Below are 7,500 nucleotides of genomic sequence, written 5' to 3' on the forward strand. Positions count from 1 at the left end.
GGAGTAATAGAACGTTGAGTTGACTTATCGGGTCTTCGTTGGAATTACCGTCGCTGGCATTGTAAACTCCAGATGACCTTGTGATTCCTTCGTCGGGCACTGGTAAAGGGTGGCGATGATGCGTTCTATAATAGAAATACCCGTCGTAGCGTTTCTTCCGAGTCAACCCGCTCACGAAACTCTCTCTCGTCGTGGAATCCCCGCGTCGGAGAGTAAAACGCGAATTCATACTATGAAAACTTACGTCTCTCGACGATGGGACGATCCACGCGAAGAGTTGTTTACGTGCACGCGTATGGTGCGATTGCGTCGATTCGCTTTTCTGTACGGGGAGAAATAGAACGTTGAGTTGACTTATCGGGTCTTCGTTGGAATTACCGTCGCTGGCATTGTAAACTCCAGATGACCTTGTGATTCCTTCGTCGGGCACTGGTAAAGGGTGGCGATGATGCGTTCTATAATAGAAATACCCGTCGTAGCGTTTCTTCCGAGTCAACCCGCTCACGAAACTCTCTCGTCGTGGAATCCCCGCGTCGGAGAGTAAAACGCGAATTCATACTATGAAAACTTACGTCTCTCGACGATGGGACGATCCACGCGAAGAGTTGTTTACGTGTACGCGTATGGTGCGATTGCGTCGATTCGCTTTTCTGTACGGGGAGAAATAGAACGTTGAGTTGACTTATCGGGTCTTCGTTGGAATTACCGTCGCTGGCATTGTAAACTCCAGATGACCTTGTGATTCCTTCGTCGGGCACTGGTAAAGGGTGGCGATGATGCGTTCTATAATAGAAATACCCGTCGTAGCGTTTCTTCCGAGTCAACCCGCTCACGAAACTCTCTCTCTCGTCGTGGAATCCCCGCGTCGGAGAGTAAAACGCCGAAGGCTTACTATGAAACTTACGTCTCTCGACGATGGGACGATCCACGCGAAGAGTTGTTACGTGCACGCGTATGGTGCGATTGCGTCGATTCGCTTTTCTGTACGGGGAGTAATAGAACGTTGAGTTGACTTATCGGGTCTTCGTTGGAATTACCGTCGCTGGCATTGTAAACTCCAGATGACCTTGTGATTCCTTCGTCGGGCACTGGTAAAGGGTGGCGATGATGCGTTCTATAATAGAAATACCCGTCGTAGCGTTTCTTCCGAGTCAACCCGCTCACGAAACTCTCTCTCGTCGTGGAATCCCCGCGTCGGAGAGTAAAACGCGAATTCATACTATGAAAACTTACGTCTCTCGACGATGGGACGATCCACGCGAAGAGTTGTTTACGTGCACGCGTATGGTGCGATTGCGTCGATTCGCTTTTCTGTACGGGGAGAAATAGAACGTTGAGTTGACTTATCGGGTCTTCGTTGGAATTACCGTCGCTGGCATTGTAAACTCCAGATGACCTTGTGATTCCTTCGTCGGGCACTGGTAAAGGGTGGCGATGATGCGTTCTATAATAGAAATACCCGTCGTAGCGTTTCTTCCGAGTCAACCCGCTCACGAAACTCTCTCTCGTCGTGGAATCCCCGCGTCGGAGAGTAAAACGCGAATTCATACTATGAAAACTTACGTCTCTCGACGATGGGACGATCCACGCGAAGAGTTGTTTACGTGCACGCGTATGGTGCGATTGCGTCGATTCGCTTTTCTGTACGGGGAGAAATAGAACGTTGAGTTGACTTATCGGGTCTTCGTTGGAATTACCGTCGCTGGCATTGTAAACTCCAGATGACCTTGTGATTCCTTCGTCGGGCACTGGTAAAGGGTGGCGATGATGCGTTCTATAATAGAAATACCCGTCGTAGCGTTTCTTCCGAGTCAACCCGCTCACGAAACTCTCTCTCGTCGTGGAATCCCCGCGTCGGAGGGTAAAACGCGATATATAATAGTATATGCCAGTGGTTCGCGCGCGTCGTCTCTGAGATACGCGGTCGACAGAGTTCCGAAAACACGTGATGTGCCACGATTTCCGTGCGTCTTACATCTTTCGACGATGGGACGATCCACGCGAAGAGAACGTTCGTGCTTGCGTGAGGTGCAACAGCGTCGATTCGCTTTTCTGTACGGGGAGAAATAGAACGTTGAGTTGACTTATCGGGTCTTCGTTGGAATTACCGTCGCTGGCATTGTAAACTCCAGATGACCTTGTGATTCCTTCGTCGGGCACTGGTAAAGGGTGGCGATGATTCGTTCTATAATAGTAATACCCGTCGTAGCGTTTCGACCGATGTCACCCGCCACGAATGTCTCTCTCGACGTGGAAACCCCGCGCCGAAGAGTAAACGCGAAGGCTTACCATACGAAAGAAAACGGTATTATACGCCTGTGGTATGTGCGTCTCGGCTCTGTGATACGCGATCGGCAGAGTTACAAAAAAACGTTGATGGGCCACGATTTCCGTGCGTCTTACATCTTTCGACGATGGGACGATCCACGCGAAGAGTAGTTACGTGCTCGCGCGAGGTGCGATAGCGTCGATTCGCTTTTCTGTACGGGGAGAAATAGAACGATGAGTTGACTTATCGGGTCTTCGTTGGAATTACCGTCGCTGGCATTGTAAACTCCAGATGACCTTGTGATTCCTTCGTCGGGCACTGGTAAAGGGTGGCGATGATTCGTTCTATAATAGAAATACCCGTCGTAGCGATTCGGCCGAGACACCCGCCACGAAACTCTCTCTCGTCGTGGAATCCCCATGTCGGAGAGTAAAACGCGAAGGCTAACTATATAAGAAACATATAGTATTATTTATGCCTGTGGTTCTCCGTTTGTCCTACTCTCAGATACGCGACTCGGAGAGTTACGAATAATCGTGATGGACCACGATTTCTGTACGTCTTACATCTTTCGACGATGGGACGATCCACGCGAAGAGATCATTCCTGCTTGCGTGAGGTGCGATAGCGCCGATTCGCTTTTCTGTACGGGGAGAAATAGAACGATGAGTTGACTTATCGGGTCTTCGTTGGAATTACCGTCGCTGGCATTGTAAACTCCAGATGACCTTGTGATTCCTTCGTCGGGCACTGGTAAAGGGTGGCGATGATTCGTTCTATAATAGAAATACCCGTCGTAGCGATTCGGCCGTGTCACCCGCCACGAAAATCTCTCTCGTCGTGGAATCCCCGCGTCGTAGAGTAAACGCGAAGGCTTGCTATAGAAGACTATAGTTTATACGCCTGTGGTTCACCGGTTGCCTGCTCTCCGGGGTACGCGATCGCGCAGGAGTTACGGAAGAACTTGATGGGCCACGATCTCCAAGCGGCTATATCTTTCGACGATGGGACGATTCACGCGAAGAGAACGTTCGTGCATGCGTGAGGTGCGATAGCGTTGATTCGCTTGTCTGTACGGGGAGAAATAGAACGATGAGTTGACTTATCGGGTCTTCGTTGGAATTACCGTCGCTGGCATTGTAAACTCCAGATGACCTTGTGATTCCTTCGTCGGGCACTGGTAAAGGGTGGCGATGATTCGTTCTATAATAGAAATACCCGTCGTAGCGTTTCGACCGATGTCACCCGCCACGAAATTCTCTCTCGTCGTGGAATCCCCGCGTCGGAGAGTAACCGCCGAAGGCTTGCTATAGAAGACTATAGTTTATACGCCTGTGGTTCACCGGTTGCCGGCTCTCCGGGGCACGCGATCGCGCGAAGGTTACGGAGGGACGTGAAGCGCCCGAGCAATGAAACGTCCGCAGGAGGAAACGAGCAACCGCCGAACATTGTTTCGCGACGTTTCCATAATGTATTGTCGTTTCGCTCGCATCCCGCTTCTTTCCCCTAGTTTCCTCGACGCGTAGTTTCGCAGCCTTAGTGGACGAATCATTCTCGATTCGAGGAAAGATATGCAGTGGGGCGTGCAATGAGCCCGCCAGAGACCACGATCTCCAATGCGTCTTTACATCTTTCGACGATGGGATGATCCACGCGAAGAGAACGTTCGTGCTTGCGCGAGGTGCGTTAGCGTCGATTCGCTTTTCTGTACGGGGAGAAATAGAACGATGAGTTGACTTATCGGGTCTTCGTTGGAATTACCGTCGCTGGCATTGTAAACTCCAGATGACCTTGTGATTCCTTCGTCGGGCACTGGTAAAGGGTGGCGATGATTCGTTCTATAATAGAAATACCCGTCGTAGCGATTCGGCCGAGTCACCCGCCACGAAACTGTCTCTCTTTCGTCGTGGAAACCCCGCGTCGGAGAGTAAAACGCGCGAAGGCTGTGACTGTAACATATATATATACAGTATACAATGCCTGTGGTTTTTGCGCGTGTCGGCTCTTCGGTATACGCGATCGGCCAGAGTTACGGAGGGACGGTGAAGCGCACGAGAAATTGAAACGGCCGCACGATTGGAACCGAGCAACCGTCGAACATTGTTTCGCGACGTTTCCATAATGCGTTTTCGTTTCGCTCGCATACCGCTTCTTTTCCCCTAGTCTCTGAGACGCGTTTTCGAGCCGTTCTTCTACTATCGATTCTCGTAGAGAGAAGGGACCGGGTAGTCTGGAAGTGGAACCCGCATCTTGCGTGTACCGTACACGGAATTGAGAGGACCGGCCGTGAAGCTCGTTTTAAAGCCGTGCGTCTGACACCCAACTCTTGCGCGCCAATTTCGCGGCAAGAGATAATATGGGACGAATGACCGGCAAAGAGCCAGCTGTGAAGTCTGTTTTTTTAATCGAATCCGTGGACGTGTGTATGCCGTAGCGTCGCTCGTCGTGTTCGTTCATGGTCGTTCCGAGAGAAAGAACGAAAGCGGTAACGAAGGGACCGGCCGTGAAGCTCGTTTTAAAGCCGCGCGTCTGACACCCAACTCTTGCGCGCCAATTTCGCGGCAAGAGATAACATGGGACGAATGACCGGCAAAGAGCCAGCTGTGAAGTCTTTTTTCATTATTTGCTTTCAATCGATCGATCGGTACGATTCGTGCAACGTTTCGCGCGATGCGACGCGAAAACATGCGCGCAACAATAGATGCGTCTGATCGGAAGAACGCGAGGGTCGACTGCACGCGATGGATTCAGTATCGGGTAGGATACAAAATATATCCCCGTCGTTTCCACGCGTGCGAGTCTTCTGCGTCTTTCGCGGGTTTTTGAATGCACTATACGCCCGGAACGTCGAGAAATATATACATATTACTTGAACGTTTTTCGTCTCGAAAGGCTTCGGTGTCGTCTCCAAGGCGACGCCTGAATCTCCTTCGCGCGCTGGTCGGAGATTCAGGTATCAACTTTTATCTTCTCTTTGAAAGAAGAGAGATATTAGGTCGAACAAATGAGAATAAAATTATATATGTGAAATATAAAATTTATACGATTACCCTGAACGGTGGATCACTTGGCTCGTGGGTCGATGAAGAACGCAGCTAATTGCGCGTCAACGTGTGAACTGCAGGACACATGAACATCGACATTTCGAACGCACATTGCGGTCCACGGATACAATTCCTGGACCACGCCTGGCTGAGGGTCGTTTACGTACCATACACTGCTTGCGTAGCTCTGTCAAATCCCCGCCGTCGTTCACCTCTTCGGATCGAACGTTTTTTTACCGAAGGGCGCAAAGAACGTTTCTGAGTCGGGTTAAGAGAAGGATGCTACGTACGAGCGAACGATGGGTGTCTCGTCGGCGTTTGTCGCGGACACGCGAAAATTCTGTGAATTTCACGGACAGTGTACGTTCTAGTTGTTGCAAAACGATCGGAATCGTTTGTATGGACTCGCGTGAGTGTTCGCGGCGTCGTGCGTCGTTCAATTACGACCGCCCGCGGATACCGCTCCACTGCGATATGGATCTGAGCGACAACTTTTTCGGCTGTTCGTGAGATGAACGGTTTCGTGTGTTTAGAAAAATTTTTTTTCCCGCGCTCCCGACGTCACCTGAAATGATGCGTCAGAGGTGAAAGAAAATATTAAGAAGTCGAGAGAGAGAGAGACTACACACGTTTTATTCATATTTTGTATACCGTGCGTGAGACGGATGTGCACGACACGTCGTATGTCGGTATATTACCGACTGGCCCCAGGGAGATTGTTTTCTTCCTCTCTTACGAATGAGATGTACGTTTCGGAGGATCGTCGTTACCGAAACACACGGCAAAACGAGACTTCTCGCAGCAGAACCTTTATACACAATACACATCGACTCTTTTTACCCCGAGAGAGAGAGAAAAGGTGTATTTCTTTTTTTTATTTTTCGAATTCGACGCACGAACGCTTTGACGACTGGAGAAAAACACGGTGTGTGTTAAAATCGTGCGGGACGAGCATGCGTATTCGTAACGGGTCGAATAGTTCTTATTCCCCGTCGTCGCGTGTCCTCGCTGGACCACCACCGTGCGCTTCCGCCACGTTCAGTTGAATTTCGAAATATATATATATAAAAAGAATCACCATATACTCTCTTTCGGGAGGTGTATTTTTATCGGTTTCTGCTATAGAGAAGAGACGGAGATCGTGTTGTGAGGTGTAACGTTTCTGTATCCCCGTTTCGGAGGATCGTCGTTATCGGCGGAACACACGTCAAAACGAGACTTCTCGCAGAACCTTTATACACAATACACATCGACTCTTTTACCCCGAGAGAGAGAAAAGGTGTTTTTCTTTTTTTTTTATTTTTCGAATTCGACGCACGAACGCTTTGACGACTGGAGAAAAACACGGTGTGTGTTAAAATCGTGCGGGACGAGCATGCGTATTCGTAACGGGTCGAATAGTTCTTATTCCCCGTCGTCGCGTGTCCTCGCTGGACCACCACCGTGCGCTTCCGCCACGTTCAGTTGTATTTCGAAATATATATATATATAAAAAGAATCACCATATACTCTCTTTCGGGAGGTGTATTTTTATCGGTTTCTGCTATAGAGAAGAGACGGACGATCGTGTGTGACACCACGTGGTAACGTTTCCGTATCCCCGTAAAATACGTTTATCTTTTCTCGTAGAAAAGAGAGAGGAAGAGGCAGGAGCTCCTCTTTGGCGAGGCTTTCGAACGTCGCGTCCCGTCCGCCGGAATATAATGATATAAATATATAACCGCCGCCGACTTTGTGCGAAAGCGTTGAAACGAACGCGTCGGTCGCCCCATGGTGTGTGTTTGTCGTGTCTTCTTTTCCTCTTCTGCACTTCTCTTCACTGTCGATCGCGAGACCGCGCGAGATCCGCTTCGGTCGTCCAGTCCCCGAAAATTCTTCTCGGACGGGCGTTAAAGTTAACCGGAGCGCGAGATCGTCTAGCGAGAGTCTTTTTCGCGATCGAGTAAAATGTGATAGAAGAAGGAGAAGAGTGTAAAAAGAGAATATAGACACGCGACGCAGCAGAGACCACTGGTGAGGCGCATAAGACGCGTTCGCGAACGATTTTTCGCGACGATACGGAGTCGCGCGTGTCGCGGTATATTTATCATTTATATACGTTATAATATGAATATTGTTGTGTTCGAACGCACTCTCCTCTAGACTTTGTTTTTTTTGCCTTTGAGCGATTTTTATGAAATTCGATTG

The 7,500-nt window shown here is 49.5% G+C and overlaps 1 non-coding gene across 1 annotated transcript; it reads left to right on the forward strand.

Moving 5' to 3' along the window:
- Positions 1–5,316: 5,316 nt before the first annotated feature.
- LOC143176080 (5.8S ribosomal RNA) lies at positions 5,317–5,471 on the forward strand. Its single transcript, XR_013000677.1, has one exon. It is a non-coding gene; the product is annotated as a 5.8S ribosomal RNA (ribosomal RNA).
- The last annotated feature ends 2,029 nt before the right edge of the window (positions 5,472–7,500 follow it).

The sequence above is a fragment of the Nomia melanderi genome, unplaced genomic scaffold (assembly GCF_051020985.1).
Source record: "Nomia melanderi isolate GNS246 unplaced genomic scaffold, iyNomMela1 scaffold0363, whole genome shotgun sequence".
Lineage (NCBI taxonomy): Eukaryota > Metazoa > Arthropoda > Insecta > Hymenoptera > Halictidae > Nomia > Nomia melanderi.